The 9,341-nt window shown below is 54.3% G+C and overlaps 1 long non-coding RNA gene across 1 annotated transcript; it reads left to right on the plus strand.

Annotated features, from left to right (window-relative positions):
* Positions 1-3,353: 3,353 nt before the first annotated feature.
* LOC116525837 lies at positions 3,354-8,658 on the plus strand. The gene is made up of 2 exons (XR_004257845.1): positions 3,354-3,521; positions 4,232-8,658. It is a non-coding gene; the product is annotated as an uncharacterized LOC116525837 (long non-coding RNA).
* Positions 8,659-9,341: the final 683 nt, after the last annotated feature.

Consider the following 9,341-nt stretch of genomic DNA (forward strand, 5'->3'; position numbering starts at 1 on the left):
TCTTTCTTTCTTTCTTTCTTTCTTTCTTTCTTTCTTTCTTTCTTTCTTTCTTTCTTTCTTTTTCTTTCTTCTTTCCCTCTTTCTTTCTTTCTTTCTTTCTTTCTTTCTTTCTTCTTCTCTTTTTTCTCTCTTTCTTCCTTTCTCTCTCTCCCCCTTCCTCCCTTTCTCTCTTTTTCTTTCTTTCCTTCTCTCTCCCCCTCCCTCTCCTCTCTCTCTTTCTTTCTTTCTCTCTATTTCTCTTTCTCTCTCTCTTCCTTTTATTTATTTTTGACACAGAGTCTCCCTCTGTCACCCAGGCTGGAGTGCAGGGGCATCATCTTGGCTCACTGCAGCCTCTGCCTCCCAGGTGCAAGCGATTCTCCTGCCACAGCCTCCTGAGTAGCTGGGATTACAGGCCCACACCTGGTTAATTTTTTGCCTTTTTAGTAGAGATGGGGTTTCACCATGTTGGCCAAGCTGGTCTCGATCTCTTGACCTCAAGTGATCCATCTGCCTTGGCCTCCCAAAGTGCTGGGATTACAAGTGTGAGCCACCGCATCTGGTCTTTATTTATGTATTTAAAGTGACAGATAAAATTGTATTTGAAGGTACAACATGATGTTTTGAGGTATATACGCCTTGTGGCATGACTGGCTCTAGCTAACTGCCACGTGCTTTGCCTCATATAGGTACCATTGTTGCGAAATGAGAACACTTAACATCTGCTCTTAGCATTGTTTTGAGAATACAATATATTACTGTTACCACGTCACTGTGTGGTCCAATACCTCCCCTTGTGTTGATTGCCCAGGCAGTGATGTGAATGGAACCATCTGGAGTCTTTTTTGATGCCTAGTGAGTGCTTGAGCAGTCCCAGGCTGAGGGTGGGGAGGAGGGAGGCGGTTGTGAGGGGCAGAGCCTCCTGCCTAGGGTTGAGGGATATATTCTGAACTTTCAGGGTGTGCAGAGCTCTAGGGAGGCGGCCTGAGGAGCACAGATGGGAGTGCTCCTCCTTCTCTACCCTCCTCCAACTTGCTCTTGTGGAAGCTGTTAGAGAACTGGGCCCTGGCATCTGATGGCTCTATGATTCTGGCTCCCAGGACCTCCCCATATTCTCACCCTGGCTGGGAAGTGGGGAGGAAGAAGAGAGAGAGTTTGGAAAGATAGGGTGTCTGTGGGCCTTTACACCAAGAATGATTCATGCATTCCTTTCTTTCCTCCCTTCCTTCTAGCCACCCACCCACCCACCCATCCACTCATTGATCCATCCAGTCATATACTCACTCACCCATCCATCCATCCACCTGCCCACCCATCCACCCAATTATTCACCCATTCATCGATCCATCCACCCATCCACTCATTTATCCATCTAGTTATACACCCACTCACCTATCCATCCATCCACCCACCCACCATCCACTCATCTATCCATCCAGACATACACCCACTCACCCATCCACCCATCCATCCAGTTACTCATCCATCCACCCACCCACCATCTACTCATCTATGCATCCAGACATACACCCACTCCCCCATCCACCCATCCATCCAGTTACTCATCCATCCATCCATCCATCCATCCATCCATCCATCCACCCATCCACTCATCTATCCATCCAGTCATACACTCACTCACCCATCCATCCATCCACCCATCCACTCATCTATCCATCTAGTCATACACCCACTCACCCATCCATCCATCCACCCACCCATCCATCCACACATCTATCCATCCAGTCATACACCCACTCACCCATCCATCCATCCATCCACCCCCCACCCATCTACCCATCCATCCAATTATTTATCCATCCATCCATCCATGCACCCACCCATCCACTCATCTATCCATCTAGTTATACACCCACTCACTCATCCATCCAATTACTCATCCATCCATCCACCCACCATCCACTCACCTATCCATCCAGTCATACACCCACTCACCCATCCACCCATCCATCCAATTACTCATCCATCTATCCATCCATCCCCCCATCCACCCACCCATCCATCCACCATCCCACCCACCCACCCATCCATCCCCCACCCACTCACCCACCCATCTACCCATCCATCCAATTATCTGTCCATCCATCCATCCATCCATCCATCCATCCATCCATCCTCCCATCCATCCATCCTCCCATCCATCCATCCATCCATCCATCCGTCCATCCATCCATCCATCTGTCCATCCATCCATCCATCCATCCATCCATCCATCCATCCATCCATTTAACAAAAGGGACCATTTCCTGCCCCCTTTGGGAACACTGCCAGGTTTTCTCTGCCTTGCAGCTGGGTTGAGTTGACATTTGGGAGAAGGAGGTGGGTGCCGCATTTTGCATCAGGGCCTGGACCTGCCTCAGACACAGGTGTTCAGCTCCATGCCACGACCGATGTTGGCCACGGGAGCTGGAGAGCTGGCTTTGTGCCCAGGGCAAGTTGTAGCATCTTGGCATGTTTCTGTCCCCAAAGTCCCCAGTAGGCACAAGGACATTCCACTGTCTCCAGAAATAGCTGCCATTTAAAGCCATAAGGAGACAGGACAACCACTGCTTCCCCTGATCCCAGTGGGGCCCGGAGGCTGTCCTGCATGTGAGATGCCATGTTAAGTTCTTTGTGAGCAGAGCTGCCCACAGCCCTTAGCTCGCTGCAGGAAGCAACCAACATGGCCCCCACCTTAGCAGCCCTCAGGCCGGACCAAGCTCAACATTTGGTTAACCACCCTGTAGGCTCCTTCTTCGTTTTCAAATGTCACAGAAAATCTTTTCGTGCTATCACAAGAATGGAGTCTCTCCTTCCTTCAGCCTCATCTGAGTTGGGGGTGGGGAGAGTTGGACACAAAGGTCGAGGGGAGAGAAACCCTCAAAACAGCCCCCAGAAAGCCAAGGCAGAGGCTGGCGTACCACAACAACACGGAGACAGCCCCACGCCCTCATGGGTCCATCCCATCCTCAATCACACTGCGTGGCTGGGCTCTTCTGCATTTCACGGGAGACTCAGGGAGATGAAGCAACTTGCCTGAGGTCTCACGGGTATAGGAAGGAGAGGAGGGACGGACGGGGCTCAACTCTAGGCTTTCCGGGTACAGAGCCACATGCCTCGCGCTCCCTCCTTGATGGGTTCTCTCTACACTGCAGGCTGCCCCTGTGCTCTGCCCAGCCCCTGCTGCAGGAGGGTGCAGAGCTCACTGCTGGCTGGTCTCCATGGCAACAGTGACGAGTCTGCATCAGATGATGGCAGAGCTGCCTTGGAGCGTGAGCTTGGCTGCGATGGCAGGGACTTTGGAGGAGAGGAGCTGGAGGAGTGGGGGATGGGGCAGGAGCTGGGGCGCAGGATGGACTGCTTTCCCAGCAGCCATTTGGAAGATACTTCCAGTCAGGTCTCAGTCTCAATCAGTCACTGATTCATGTGTATTTCATGGACATCTACCCTGTGCTGGGCACTGGGCATACAACAGTCTACTGGACCCAGTCTCTTGCCCTCAAGGGGACTGTAGCCCAGGAGAGAGGCAGGCAGATGATCAGGTAATTCCCGCTCATCATGATTGATGGGAAGACAGGGAAAGTGTGGGACACATGAAGCCCCTAAGAGAGGCACCCCACCCAGGCTTCGGGCAGGAAAGTTTTCCAGGAGAGAGGAATATCTACATTCTGACAGATGAAGGGGTCAGCTGGTGAAGAATGGGGGTGGAGATCCAGGTGGGGGGGGGCAGGGAGAGACAGAGACAGAGACAAAGAGATTAGAGACAGAGAGTGGAGAAAGAGAGAGACAGAGGTAGAGAGAGGAGAGAGAGAATCCCAGCGCTTTGGGAGGCTGAGGTGGGCAGATCCATTGAGGTCAGGAGTTCCAGACCAGCCTGACCAACGTGGCGAAATCCTGTCTTTACTAAAAATACAAAAAATTAGCCAGGTGTGGTGGCGCATGCCTGTAATCCCAGCTACCTGGGAGGCTGAAGAATCACTTGAACCTGGGAGGCGAAGGTCACGGGGGGGGGGGGGCGAGAGACAGAGAGAGAGAGAGAGAGAGAAAGAAGAGAATCAGATGAATGAGACCGGCCAGGAGTCCTCAGTGCCCAGAGCTCCAAGGGAGGAAGGCTAGGGAGGGAAGCCATGCTTCTTCTGGGGTCCAGATTAGGAGGAAGGGGGAGGTTCTGCTCCAGGCCAGCCCTGGACGAGGGGATACATTTTGTCCTCACCAGACACTGAATTGGGCATCCTCACCTCCCACCTTACAGGTGAGGAACAGGATCAAGGAGCCACAGCGGGATGGAGGAGGAGATGGACCTGGCCGTGATGCAGGTGGCTGGTTCCATGGCAGACGCCCCTGTGCTGTGACCCTCAGACCAAATCCGGAGGCCCTGGGGTAGAGAGGGTGGGTCTGCCAGGCCATGGCCAGGCTCCCTGTCTCTAGAGACTTCCCCAGGAGAGTTTCGTGACCCTGAGGATGGTAATGCAGTGTAGGCTCTGGAGCTCTGTGCGGGGACCCCTTGGAGAGCCCCGGGGAGAGCTGGTCCCCACCTGCCTGGGCCTGCCTCTGCTGCTGCGGGGGCCAGCACAAGGGTGGGGTCAGGTCTCCACACATTTCATGCCCAGGTCGTGTCCCCCCTCTAGGGCCAGGGCTGGGCACTCCCCAGGCAGTGGCACAGCTGGTGCTGTGGTCTCTCGCCCTTCGAAGGTTGGTTTCAATCCCAAGTGTCACAGCTGGAAACGCCAGCCACCCCCGGACATGCGGTATTGCCAGCCCTTCCTCAGGGCTCTGCTTCTTAGATCCCAACTGTCTGAAGGGGGCACTAGGCTGAGCTCTTCCAAGACGCTGGGCAGGAGCGAGCCTGCTGTGCACGTTCCCAGAGGACTCCACATCTAGATAAATGAAGGGCTGGAAGGCTCTTTGGCTCCACACCAGCAAAACAGCTTACGTCACCCTGCCTAAAGAGACAGTCAGGAAATCCCCTTGTTCCTGGGCAAGGAGAAGCTGGCCACAGGGAGTGATGGCACTGAGCAGATACCATCCCTTGCTCCCTCATGGATGGAGCAGGGCCTGCTGACCTTGACAGCGACCAGGGGAGGGGGCCTGGAGGTAAGGGGTGAGCTGCTGAAGGTGAGGGAAAGAACTGGAGTTAGGACAGGGTGCAGCGACCACGTCCTGGGACAAGGAGGCATCTGTGACCTATGTGATCTGCCAGGCAGGCAACACGAGTCATTGTACCCCAGCTGTGCCCGCTACTGAGAGGGGAGCTAAGAGAGGCTGCTCCTGCCTCCCGGCGCTCTCCGTCGGACAGGTCTGCTGGGCGGTACCGGCTTTTACTGTCGTTTTTTCTGCTCTTCCTTCTCTCCTCTCCCTCTCCCTCTCTTTTCCAGACCACTCACTCACACACACGTGCACAATCGCACAGACATGCACTGAACATATGTGCACATATATGTATTTGCACACGCAGGCACACCCACACACCTGTGCACTGGCACCCATTTGCACACATGCCCGCATACTTGCACACATGTGCACCTGCAGAAATACACCCTTGCAGCCATGTGACACACCTGCACACTTGCACACACCCATTTGCACACAGGCACAGACATGCCCACACCCATTTGCACATGCAGCCACAAACTTGCACAAGCAGCACTTGTACACTGGCACACATCTGTTTGAGCCTATGAAGTGCACACTTACCCATTTGCACACAGCTACACTTGCTCACGCATTCGCACACACACTACACACGAGCGTGCAGCACATGTATGCACGTACACACATGCACATTTGCGCACACACACACAGCAGTGGCACACACTTCTCCATCACTCTCCTCAGTCACTGTTCTCCCCTGTGATTCCCACCCTGTGACCACCCCCCACCCCACGCCTGCTTGCTGCCCCTCTGCTGGAAGGGGCCTGGCCTGCTGCCTGCCTCTGTCTGTCTCCACCCGGGCAGGGAGGTGTCACAAGGACTGGCTGACATCTTGCCTCCGGCTGCCCTGGCTGCAGCTGCTGCTGAGCGGAAGTGTCTGAGGCTGAGGCTGAGAGGAAACCACACTCTCGCTCAGGTTCCCCGCAGCTCCAGGCCTCTGGGGGAGGGTAAGGAGATGTGTGGACGTGAGACAGCTTTGAGGGAGGGGAGCATGAAACTTTTCTCGGGGTCTCTTCAGTCTCCAGGACAGAACCAGGCCACTGTGCTCCAGGAGAAGGGAATGCCCCTGTCGCCCCAGGCTGAGCCCACTGGCACCTCGGGCTCCTAGGCCCTTCTCAGCCCATGCCTGTGTCTCTGCCTTGTCAGGCTTAGTCTTCAGGCCTTTTAAGAAGACTTTGGTGGCAAATGGCATCTCAGGGAGCCCTGGCCTGTCTCCCCCAGAGCTTGTGCCTTGGCCCTGGGCGGGGGCCACCACGGGTTGTTGATGTGAATGGCATCCCCTAGCGTTGTGCAGGGTGGGGGCAAGCCCAAGGTGGCAGCCCAGTCCCCTGTCCAAAGCTTTTGCTCCCCAGCCCAGCTCCAGCTCTGTCTCTGTCATTGCAGGTGGGGGGAGAGGCCAGAGCTCAGGGACAGGGGCACTCCTCAGAGATTCTCCCTGCCCTAGGTTGAAGGGGAGGGGGAAATGCCCATCCTCCATCCTCCTATCCTGCCAGCGGGGTGGGTGCTACTGTTCAGGGGAGGGTCTGGCTGAATAATGACACTGAGCTTGGGACGCAAGCCTTCGCCTTGCACCTACTGTGTGCCGAGTGCCATCCCAAGTGCATTATGGGTGAGAACTTGTACAGTGATTCAGACGGGCACTGCTATAACCACCCCCAGGTTCTGTCTGGTTCCAGTCCTGGCCACAACACTAAAGAGCAGCAGACGGATTGGATGTGATTTGATCTGAACCGGGGCAAGCTGACCCAGAGCCCGCTGCCTAACCATTGGGCCATCCAGCCTCTGTCAGGACTCCAGGCTGGCTGGCGTCACACCCTTCTGTCATTTCCCAGGGAAACAAGCTCAAACAGTCTCCCCCATGGGCACTTTGGCCCAGACTCCCTGCCTTTCATGATTGGAACCAAAGAGCAGTGTCCTCTGCTGGAAGGGAGCCCACCAGGCATCTTCTCCTGCAGGCTGTGTCTTGCATGTGGGTCCTGAGTTTTCTCACTGAGTAAGGGGAGGGGCAGCAGGGTCAGTCCAGCGCAGAGTGGATGGAGGCTGGCTGAGGCTTTCTTGAAACCTAAGCCCCGCTGGCATCCTCAGGGAAGACCTTAGCTCTTCCAGAGGTCAGTGGGACATGGGCTGGAGCCCAAGTAGGAGACAGGGAGCGATGGTGGCCTGAGGTCCTGGGGTGACCAGGCCCTGAGCCTGCCCTCTCCAGGCCCCCTTTCCCCACCGCCTGCACACCGGGCTCTTGCCCTAAGATGGAAAAGGAGATGCCCCATGGAGAACAATTCTCTAGGTCCCTAGTGCGGCTCCAACAGATGCCGGAGGGACGTGGCAGGTGACCCTGGTCTCCAATGGCCCTGATCTGACTTGCTGCCATGAGGCCAGCTTCCTACCTTGACCCACCTGCTGCCTCTGCTTTCAAAAGCGCAGAAGGGAGGACCTCCTCCAGCTTCCCGGCCGCCTCCCACCTCCCGCCGCCCGGCAGCGCTGGGCCCCCGGCAGCGAGGTTCAGGAGGGGAAGAACCTCTCGCAGGTGAACAAATTGCTGCACATCAGACACATTCTTTTCAAGCTTCATTTTCTTTCCTTTTCATGATAACTTTCCCACTATTAAAGAGCATTTTTAAAAAGAAGATGAAAAAAGGGAGAGAGAAAAGCAGGATGAAAGTGCGAGTGGGCACCCGGAAGTCCTTTTCAATTGCCTGCCGCTGTGCAGGGTCTGATCTAAGAGCAAGAGATTGGAGGATGCTGGAGGGCGAGGTTTCGTTTCCGTCCTGCCTGTTGGGCCGAGTCCGGGGCAGGGAGGGAGGGATGATGGAGGTGAGCCTGGCTGGGCCCTGCAACCCTGGTGGCTGCCCTCTGCCTGTCACCCTGCCCCTGGCCTGTGCCTGGCACAGAAAGGCCCTCAATAATTTCTTGTTGAATGAATGAAAGAAAGAAATCAATGGATGGAGAGGGCTGGATTCTTTTGTGGGGACCTTCCGAGCCGCCTTCTCTGTGGAGCTCTAGGGCTGAGAAGGAAAGGACAGATTTGGCAAAGGACAGGCAGGGGCTGGGAAAGCATCAGGTGGACCAGGGGCGCTACAGCAAGGCCACGCCTCCACTGTTGTCCCACTGGTGACACCCATGGGTGCAGCCATGGCAGGTGTGCACACTTTCATGTGGGATGGGGGGTGAGCCCGGGGTGGAGTGGGCAACCCCCACCCCTTCCCTGCCCCTCTCCCTACCAGCAGGTACTGTTAAATCTGACTGAAGAAAAAAGTTTGGGAACGCACCAAGAAGGTGTGACTATGACGATGTCTCTGAGATGAATCCAAGAAGAAACAGCGGTGTCATAAAGGGGACCAGGACTCAGGGTCAAGGACTTCAAGTATCATTAAATATAATCAAATATCTAGAAAGTTATTATTGGCTGGGTGCAGTGGCTCATGACTTTAATCCTAGCACTTAGAGAGACCCAGGTAGGAAGATCACTTTAGCCTGGGAGTTTGAGACCAGCATGGGCAACACAGTGAGACCCCACCTCTAAAAAAAAAATACCAAGAAATAAAATACAAGAAATAAAAAAAATCATCCGGGCATGGCGGTGCACACCTGCAGTCCCAGCTACGTGGGAGGCTGAAGCAGGAGGATTGTTTGAATCTAGGAGGCCAAGGCTGCAGTGAGCTATGATCATGCCACTGCACTCCAGCCTGGGCGACAAAGACCCTGTCTCATACACACACACAAAAGAAAGTTACCGTTTAATCCAAAGGGTGGAAGCTATCCGGCAGGGAAGAGGAAGGAGCAATATCAGTGAGCCTCGAAAGCTTTGTGCGAAGTGGAGGAAGCCAGATGCAGAGGCCTCTGTGTGTATGAGACAGGGTCTTTGTGTGCATGACATTCTGGAAAAGGCAGAGCTTTAGGGACAGAAAACCCACCAGGGGATGCTTGGGGCCAAGATAGGGGGAGAAGGTTGACTGTAGGGGCGGGAAGGACTTTTTTGTGTCATAGAAACATTCCCTATCTTGATTGGGTGACTATGTATGTATACATGTTAAAATCCATCAAATGGTACACTTACAATTGGTGAGTTTTATTGCATGTAAATTGTACTTCAATGAAATGAGTATTTAAAAAAGCTACCGTTCTCTGCAACCCTTCTATGTCCTAGGCATGAGCTGGAAGCATCTAAACATAGGATTTTTGGTACACACAACAACCCAGGATCTTTTCAGAGA

The sequence above is a fragment of the Sapajus apella genome, unplaced genomic scaffold (assembly GCF_009761245.1).
Source record: "Sapajus apella isolate SASKATOON/1434 unplaced genomic scaffold, GSC_monkey_1.0 scaffold48, whole genome shotgun sequence".
Classification (NCBI taxonomy): domain Eukaryota; kingdom Metazoa; phylum Chordata; class Mammalia; order Primates; family Cebidae; genus Sapajus; species Sapajus apella.